This window comes from Littorina saxatilis, linkage group LG4 (assembly GCF_037325665.1).
Source record: "Littorina saxatilis isolate snail1 linkage group LG4, US_GU_Lsax_2.0, whole genome shotgun sequence".
NCBI lineage: Eukaryota > Metazoa > Mollusca > Gastropoda > Littorinimorpha > Littorinidae > Littorina > Littorina saxatilis.
Genome location: NC_090248.1, coordinates 27,443,575 through 27,453,574, shown reverse-complemented (window position 1 = coordinate 27,453,574; position 10,000 = coordinate 27,443,575). Strand labels below are relative to the sequence as shown.

The 10,000-nt window shown below is 37.4% G+C and overlaps 1 protein-coding gene across 7 annotated transcripts in view; it reads left to right on the top strand.

The window, feature by feature from the left end:
- The window catches only part of LOC138964368 (uncharacterized), a 26,673-nt gene that overhangs the window by 13,414 nt on the left and 3,259 nt on the right, over window positions 1-10,000 (top strand). For 6 of the 7 annotated variants that reach the window (XM_070336307.1, XM_070336302.1, XM_070336306.1 and 3 more), the window contains exon 3: window positions 1-2,373. This exon is cut by the window's left edge and continues 692 nt beyond it. The exons of the other annotated variant lie outside the window; for it this stretch is intronic. The gene's annotated coding sequence lies outside the window, so the exon portion shown is untranslated. Of the gene's footprint in view, window positions 2,374-10,000 lie in introns of those variants that run through there. 7 annotated transcript variants of the gene reach the window in all.

Here is a 10,000-nt window from a genome sequence, read left to right as displayed (position 1 = left end):
AAGGCCGGGCTTCGGTATTGCATTTCAGCTTGGTGGCTTAAAAATTAATTAATGACTTTGGTCATTAAAAATCTGAAAATTGTAAAAAAAAAAGAAATTTTTATAAAACGATCCAAATTTACGTTCATCTTATTTTTTATCATGTTCTGATTCCAAAAACATATAAATATGTTATATTTGGATTAAAAACAAGCTCTGAAAATTAAAAATATAAAAATTATGATCAAAATTAACTTTCCGAAATCGATTTAAAAACAATTTCATCTTATTCCTTGTCGGTTCCTGATTCTAAAAACATATAGATAATTATGATATGTTTGGATTAAAAACACGCTCAGAAAGTTAAAACGAAGAGAGGTACAGTAAAGCGTGCTATGAAGCACAGCGCAACCGCTACCGCGCCAAACAGGCTCGTAACTTTCACTGCCTTTTGCACTTGCGGCGGACTACGTTCAGTTTCATTCTGTGAGTTCCACAGCTTGACTAAATGTAGTAATTTCGCCTTACGCGACTTGTTTAAACTTGTTTGTGTGTATACTGTTTACATAACCGTAGGCATGCTGCTTCAAGTTCCGATATATTCTGTCCACAAATAAATGTGTGTCCTGGCGGAACACAGAGGAAGTAATGGATTCTGCAGACAAACAATCATTTGGCACAACTTTGTTCACGTTTGGTATATTCGTACCGGGAGGCTGTTTTGAGTGTTTAAATGTGAATGAAAGAGGTCAAATCTTCTTGATTTTGTGTTTTAAAATTCTTTTGATAACCATTGACATTTTTTCTCTCCATATTCTATCAACTGTCTAAATTTGTATTCTTGCAAGCCACCAGTGAAGTTACAGAATTGTGCAGAGGGAAGGCGTGTGTACACACGACCTGTGTAGCGCTTGTACATTTACCGAGGGAAAGTGCGCGCACGCGCGTGTGTGTGTGTGTGTGTGTTTGTGTGTTTGTGTGTGTGTAGGTGTGTAGGTGTGTGTTTGTGTGTGTGTGTGTGTGTGGTCTTGTGTTTGCATCAGCGTTGTTCTCACTCAAAACAGTTGTCTGCCTTTGTGCATTAAAAGAAAGTGCTTAAGGCAGTTTAAGCTTGTATATGTGCGACGTCCAGTTAACATGATAGCATAGTTTTTGTCGATTGTGTTACAACATCTGTAATGTGAAAGCGTGGAATTCATGGGAACATTGATCAAAATTGTACCATTTACGGACATCTCTTCATTTTTCTCGTACAGAATATGGCAGTACGTTTATTCGTCACCTTGCATTTTCTTATTGGTTTTTTAATGCGTATTCATATTGATACTAGTATTGTGCTTGTTTATGCTATGTACTTCTGTAATTTATGTGCAGGGATATAGTATACAATTTGTACATGTTTCCTTTTTTCTTTTTCCTTTTTACATTTAGTCAAGTTTTGACTAAATGTTTTAACGTAAAGGGGGGAATCGAGACGAGGGTCGTGGTGTATGTGTGTGTGTGTGTCTGTCTGTCTGTCTGTCTGTGTGTGTGTGTAGAGCGATTCAGACTAAACTACTGGACCGATCTTTATGAAATTTGACATGAGAGTTCCTGGGTATGATATCCCCATACGTTTTTTTCATTTTTTTGATAAATGTCTTTGATGACGTCATATCCGGCTTTTCGTGAAAGTTGAGGCGGCACTGTCACGCTCTCATTTTTCAACCAAATTGGTTGAAATTTTGGTCAAGTAATCTTCGACGAAGGCCGGACTTCGGTATTGCATTTCAGCTTGGTGGCTTAAAAATTAATTAATGACTTTGATCATTAAAAATCTGAAAATTGTAAAAAAAATATTTTTTTTATAAAACGATCCAAATTTACGTTCATCTTATTATCCATCATTTGCTGATTCCAAAAACATATAAATATGTTATATTTGGATTAACAACAAGCTCTGAAAATTAAATATATAAAAATTATTATCAAATTTTTTTTTTCGAAATCAATGTAAAAACACTTTCATCTTATTCCTTGTCGGTTCCTGATTCCAAAAACATATAGATATGATATGTTTGGATTAAAAACACGCTCAGAAAGTTAAAACGAAGAGAGGTACAGAAAAGCGTGCTATCCTTCTCAGCGCAACGAATACCCCGCTCTTCTTGTCAATTCCACTGGCACTGCCTTTGCCACGGGCGGTGGAGTGACGATGCTTCGAGTATACGGTCTTGCTGCGTTGCGTTGCGTTCAGTTTCATTCTGTGAGTTCGACAGCTACTTGACTAAATGTTGTATTTTCGCCTTACGCGACTTGTTTATGGTTCTATTGTATAGACAGTCTTTGTAGATCCTTGTACAAGTATCATTTTCCGTGATCTGAATATGTGTTTAAACTAACATCAGAACTTGCTTGTCTTTTCTTCTTTGCAAAGAAGGAGCTAAAGAGTGTGTGAGAGAGAGAGAGAGAGAGAGAGAGAGAGAGAGAGAGAGAGAGAGAGAGAGAGAGAGAGAGAGAGAGAGAGAGAGAGAGAGAGAGAGAGAGAGAGAGAGAGAGCGAGCGAGCAAGAGAGAGAGCGAGAGATAGAGAGAGAGAGAGAGCGAGAGAGAGAGAGAGAGACAGACAGACAGAGAGAGAGAAAGAGAGAGAGAGAGAGAGCTAGAGAGAGAGAGAGAGCGAACTCAGAACTCAGAACGGTTTATTGTACTAAGGCCACAGACCCCATATACAAACCAAGGGGAATGGGGGAAGAACAAAAACAGAAACAACACAAAAACACAACAACAACGACAACAACCATAAAATAAATACGTGAAAAACATTACTGCTACTTGAACTCCGAAACATTAAACATCAACGTAGTCATTTACAATATACCTATGAAAACAATTGTCTTCGTCTGATTGCATAATATAAACATTTTGCAAGGTATCTACACCGTATGGAGTCTCTACATCTTAATACTGAAGAAAGTGGCATATTTTCTTAAGTATTAAGAAATCTCATTCTCAAATCAGAATACAATGGACAGTGTAATAAGAGAGAGAGAGAGAGAGAGAGAGAGAGAGAGACAGAGAGAGACAGAGAGAGAGACAGACAGACAGACAGACAAAGATGGGAGAGAGATACAGACAGACAGACCGACAGAGAGGGTCTGACAGAATCTGTACACAACACCACACCATACCACACCACACCACACCACACCATACCACACCACACCACACCATACCACACCACTACACCTCACCAAACCACAACACAACACAACACAACCACAACACAACCACACCACACCACACCATACCACATCACACCACACCATACCACACCACACCACTCCACACCATACCACACCACTACACCTCACCAAACCACAACACAACACAACCACACCACAGCACAGCACAGCACAGCACAGCACAGCACAGCACAGCACAGCACAGCACAACACAACACAACGCAACACGATATATACCGAGCAACAAAAGAAACGCGAAAAAATTCGTCATTGTTTGATTGACAAATTCTCCAACAATTATAGAGTTAGAATTATCAAACCACAAAAGATTGATGAAGGCATGTTTGACCTTGCTTTCGTGTGATTATTTTGATGCTGTGACTGTTTTAACACACGGGACAAGCACTGAGGTTTAACGTTAAACACATAATGCGCGCTCGCAGCACGTGCATGTGGAGCAGGAGAAATCTGATGTGTGAGATGTGTTCACTAATGCATTAGCAACCAAAAGAGACCATGGCACGCTTGCCGCCAGTCTCACTTTTGAAACAGCCAGGATGTCAAGATTGACACCACCAAATTGCCAGGTCGTTTTAAAGCTGGGGGTGATCCCGAAGCGCTGGCATGTGCTTTAAACGTGCATATGTCAACAGTCTATCACCTTCAGCAATGTTCTGTTGACATTGGAAGCACTGCAGTTATGCAACGCGGTGGATTTTTCGCATTACCCCAAATAACACAAGATCGCAATTTCTTGCCACAACGTCTTCGAGATCGATTCAATACAGCCACTGACACTACCAGGAACATCATTGGAAGCCACCAGTGTCCGATCAGTGGCCAGAGAGCGCGATGAAGACTGACTGAGCGAGATCTCCAAAAATTCGTTAACGTTAAACCTGCTTTGTCCCGTGTGTTGAAAAAGTCGCAGCATCAAAATAATCACACAACAGCTAGGTCAAACATGCCTTCATCAAACTTTTGTGGTTTGATAATTCTAACTCTATAATTGTTTGAGATTTTGTCAATCAAACATTGCAGAATTTGTTCCCGTTTCTTTTGTTGCTCGGTATATAATACATTACAATACAATACACACATACAAAACAACACAATACAACTTCATTTTTTTGTGAGTGTGAGTACAGACCGATTTTTTTCTTTTAATTCGTCACACTCAATAAAATAAATTGTATTGACTCCTATCACGAAAGGAAAGGAGCATACAGTACATATTGCCACACCACAAAAACATTTACTATCGCCGATTTGCCCTTAAATAAAACAGGCAGAGTGGGGTCAATGGGAGTTAGGCTTATTTCCTGCGGTGATAGTTTTTAGTACAAATGGTTTAACATTTCTTCTTTTTTTTAAATGCACAAAAAAGCTATCATATTCACTCATCCGTGAAAAGAAGCTGGCGTTGAATGTACAGTGCTATAAAATCAACTAAAACAACATCCACCACCAATAAAAGAAGGAGGAAAGGCATATAGTATAGATAAAGTATAGTATAGTATAGTTAAAGTATAGTATGGTATAGTTAAAGTTCACTGATATATTCTCCTGTTTCCACCACAAATGCACATGTTCAAACGCACGTATAAAAAAAATGCTTTGAGAATTTTAGTTTTCGGTTGAATAATTTACGTAGTCTGTGTTTATGTCTGTATTGGTTTAGGTGATTTTGCGTGCGTGCGTGCGTGCGTGCATGTCCGTGTGTGTATGAGTGATTGCGTGTTCGTGCGTGCGTGATTGCGTGCGTGCGTATATATAAATATGCCTTTGTGACCGACACTTTTTTTTCTGCATTCTGCGATTCACATATGAATTCATTTTAATCTCAGCTCAATCAAAATGTCCAGGCTAAATTGCGAATGTGGACAGTCAGGTTCAAAAGATGAGTCACGATCTGGTCATGTCTATCAAACACGACATTTATCGCTGTGATGAGAACATTTATGGCAATGACTTTTTGTTTGAACTTTTGTGACTGATTCATCCTGAGTCGGAGGCAAAGGTGCTTACGATTTTTATGGAAATTTGATGTTGATATAAATGTGTTAAGCAGGGTTCATGGAGAATAATGGGTGTATCCTCAGTTTGACCTTATTTTGTGGCTGTGGTTTGAACAAAAAGAGTTATTATAATGTTTTGGGCGGTTTATTAATCATCAAATATAATTTATAGGAAAAACGTAGTACCGTTACTACGCATAAACATTCAGGTGATACAGCTAAATTGAAAAATCCACCGATCTATATAAAAATCTCACTTTCTGATCTTTGTTCACTATTCAAGCAGATTCTAATTGAGAGAAACCAGCCGCTGACAGGTAAGCCTGCTTTTTACATGTAGTCAAGTTTTGACTAAATGTTTTAACATAGAGTGGGAATCGAGACGAGGGTCGTGGTGTATGTGTGTGTGTGTGTGTGTGTGTGTGTGTGTGTGTGTGTGTGTGTGTGTGTGTGTGTGTGAGTGTGTGTGTGTGTGTACAGCGATTCAGACCAAACTACTGGACCGATCTTTATGAAATTGTACATGAGAGTTCCTGGGTATGAAATCCCCAGATGTTTTTTTCATTTTTTCGATAAATGTCTTTTATGACGTCATATCCGGCTTTTTGTAAAAGTTGAGGCGGCACTGTCACACCTTCATTTTTCAATCAAATTGATTGAAATTTTGGCCAAGCAATCTCCGACGAAGGCCGGACTACGGTACATGTATTGCATTTCAGCATGGAGGCTTAAAAATTAATTGATGACTTTGGTCATTAAAAATCAGAAAATTGTAATTAAATTTTTTTTGTTGTAAAACGATCCAAAATTACTTTTATTTTATTCTTCATCATGTTCTGATTCCAAAAACATATAAATATGTTATATTCGGATTAAAAATCGGAAAGCTCTGAAAACTAAAAATATGAAAATTATGATTAAAATTAAATTTCCGAAATCGTTTTAAAAACAATTTCATCTTACTCCTTGTCGGTTCCTGATTCCAAAAACATATAGATATGATATATTTGGATTAAAAACACGCTCAGAAAGTTAAAACGAAGAGAGGTACAGTAAAGCGTGCTATGCAGCACAGCGCAACCGCTACCGCGCTGAACAGGCTCGTCACTTTCACTGCCTTTTGCACTAGCGGCGGACTACGGTCATTGTGAAAAAATGCAGTGCGTTCAGTTTCATTCTGTGAGTTCCACAGCTTGACTAAATGTAGTAATTTTGCCTTACGCGACTTGTTCTTGTTTTGTGAGTGTTTTGTTTGGTGGTAAGTGTTCTTTGAGAGTATACTCACAGCAAAATATGTAGTTGAAAGGCCCAGTCCGCCTCGTAAAAACAGTTCGCCTGACTTTCTTATATCTGGCAAGGCTTTAACATAGGATAAGACCATTTCCCCACTTGCTCACGTTCCAAAAATGAACACCCTGACTGCTAGCTATGGTGAGTTTGAATTGTTTTATGAATTAAGTTCCCAAAAAAAGGAACCAGTGCCTTTCAAGAAATTACAAAAGTATTTGTCTCAGTTTTGGCTGTTCCATATCCCTCCCTCTGATTATTATTTCTTATTGTTCACTCTTTTCTTGTACTTTTCAGTATTTCAAAATGTCTTTTCTTTTAAAAAGTCTTTAGTCACTTACTCAACTAAATTCTGGGATCATTACATTTTCATATATATTTGTTTGTTTTTAAATTTAGGTGTTTTTGTTTTTGAAGTGGGGAAGCAATAAAGAGGTCGTCGATTTCAAAACTGATATCGACGGAAATGTCGTCGATATCACTTTTGCACTGAGCTCAGTTTTGCCCAATTGACCAATGGAAATCCACGTAACATATGAAATAGCAATATTATTTGTTATTAGATATTGCATATCTTTCCTCTGTGATTGTTATTTCCTCCTTTCTTTCTCTCCATCTTTTTTTCTTCTTTTTTTTCTTTCTTTCTGTCTTTCTTTCTTTCTGTATGCCTTCCGTTCTGTATTTCCTTGTTTCTTCGTTTCTTTTTATTTCTTTTTTTCATTCTGAATTCATGTCCTTTTTATTCCATATGTTTTATCCTTTCCTTTTTCGTTTATTTTGTTTCTTTCTTCCTTTATTTCTTTACATTTTTTCCTTATTTCTTTTTTTCTTTTATATTGTTTTTTCTCTCTCCATCTTTCTATATGTGACGATCATAACATGCACGTGTACGAGCTGTCTTTACAGAAGGCAAGCAACAGTGACTAAAGTACAAACAAGTCGCGTAAGGCGAAAATACAATATTTAGTCAAGTAGCTGTCGAACTCACAGAATGAAACTGAACGCAACGCAACGCAGCAAGACCGTATACTCGTAGCATCGTCACTCCACCGCCCGTGGCAAAGGCAGTGCACGTGGAATTGACAAGAAGAGCGGGGTATTCGTTGCGCTGAGAAGGATAGCACGCTTTTCTGTACCTCTCTTCGTTTTAACTTTCTGAGCGTGTTTTTAATCCAAACATATCATATCTATATATTTTTGGAATCAGGAACCGACAAGGAATAAGATGAAAGTGTTTTTAAATTGATTTCGAAAAAAAAATTTTGATAATAATTTTTATATATTTAATTTTCAGAGCTTGTTTTTAATCCGAATATAACATATTTATATGTTTTTGGAATCAGCAAATGATGGAGAATAAGATAAACGTAAATTTGGATCGTTTTATAAATTTTTATTTTTTTTTACAATTTTCCGATTTTTAATGACCAAAGTCATTAATTAATTTTTAAGCCACCAAGCTGAAATGCAATACCGAACCCCGGGCTTCGTCGAAGATTACTTTACCAAAATTTCAATCAATTTGGTTGAAAAATGAGGGCGTGACAGTGCCGCCTCAACTTTCACGAAAAGCCGGATATGACGTCATCAAAGACATTTATCAAAAAAATGAAAAAAACGTTCGGGGATTTCATACCCAGGAACTCTCATGTCAAATTTCATAAAGATCGGTCCAGTAGTTTAGTCTGAATCGCTCTACACACACACACACACACACAGACACACACACGCACATACACCACGACCCTCGTTTCGATTCCCCCTCGATGTTAAAATATTTAGTCAAAACTTGACTAAATACAAGTCGCGTAAGGCGAAAATACAATATTTAGTCAAGTAGCTGCCATTTTTCAGCAAGACCGTATACTCGTAGCATCGTCAGTCCACCGCTCATGGCAAAGGCAGTGAAATTGACAAGAAGAGCGGGGTAGTAGTTGCGCTAAGAAGGATAGCACGCTTTTCTGTACCTCTCTTTGTTTTAACTTTCTGAGCGTGTTTTTAATCCAAACATATCATATCTATATGTTTTTGGAATCAGGAACCGACAAGGAATAAGATGAAAGTGTTTTTAAATTGATTTGGACAATTTAATTTTGATAATAATTTTTATATATTTAATTTTCAGAGCTTGTTTTTAATCCGAATATAACATATTTATATGTTTTTGGAATCAGCAAATGATGGAGAATAAGATAAACGTAAATTTGGATCGTTTTATAAATTTTTATTTTTTTTACAATTTTCCGATTTTTAATGACCAAAGTCATTAATTAATTTTTAAGCCACCAAGCTGAAATGCAATACCGAACCCCGGGCTTCGTCGAAGAATACTTGACCAAAATTTGAACCAATTTGGTTGAAAAATGAGGGCGTGACAGTGCCGCCTCAACTTTCACGAAAAGCCGGATATGACGTCATCAAAGACATTTATCAAAAAAATGAAAAAAACGTTCGGGGATTTCATACCCAGGAACTCTCATGTCAAATTTCATAAAGATCGGTCCAGTAGTTTGGTCTGAATCGCTCTACACACACACACAGACAGACAGACAGACAGACAGACACACACACACACACACACACACACACACACACACACACACACATACACCACGACCCTCGTCTCGATTCCCCCCTCTACGTTAAAATATTTAGTCAAAACTTGACTAAATATAAAAAGGCTAAGAAACAAACATGATAGATGATGATGATGATGATGAAGATGATGATGATGATGATGATGATGATGATGATGATGATGATGATGATGATGATGATGATGGTGATGATGATGATGGAACTTTATTTTCCATGGGTAGAGGTTTAAGGCTACGTGCGCCTTTTTGTCAAAACCTGTCCTTAAAACTAGAACTTAGAACTTCAATGAACGCCTTTTTTGTTGCAGGAACAGTTTATTCGCCATGGCCAAACGCATCGCCTACATCCTGATCCTGGTCCTTGCTTCAGTCGCCACAACGGAGGCACTGAGTGAGTTATTATTGCTATACTACCCGTCATAGGAAAAAACAAGTCGCGTAAGGCGAAAATACAATATTTAGTCAAGTAGCTGTCGAACTCACAGAATGAAACTGAACGCAATGCCATTTTTCAGCAAGACCGTATACTCGTAGCATCGTCAGTCCACCGCTCATGGCAAAGGCAGTGAAATTGACAAGAAGAGCGGGGTAGTAGTTGCGCTAAGAAGGATAGCACGCTTTTCTGTACCTCTCTTTGTTTTAACTTTCTGAGCGTGTTTTTAATCCAAACATATCATATCTATATGTTTTTGGAATCAGGAACCGACAAGGAATAAGATGAAAGTGTTTTTAAATTGATTTGGACAATTTAATTTTGATAATAATTTTTATATATTTAATTTTCAGAGCTTGTTTTTAATCCGAATATAACATATTTATATGTTTTTGGAATCTGCAAATGATGGAGAATAAGATAAACGTAAATTTGGATCGTTTTATAAATTTTTATTTTTTTT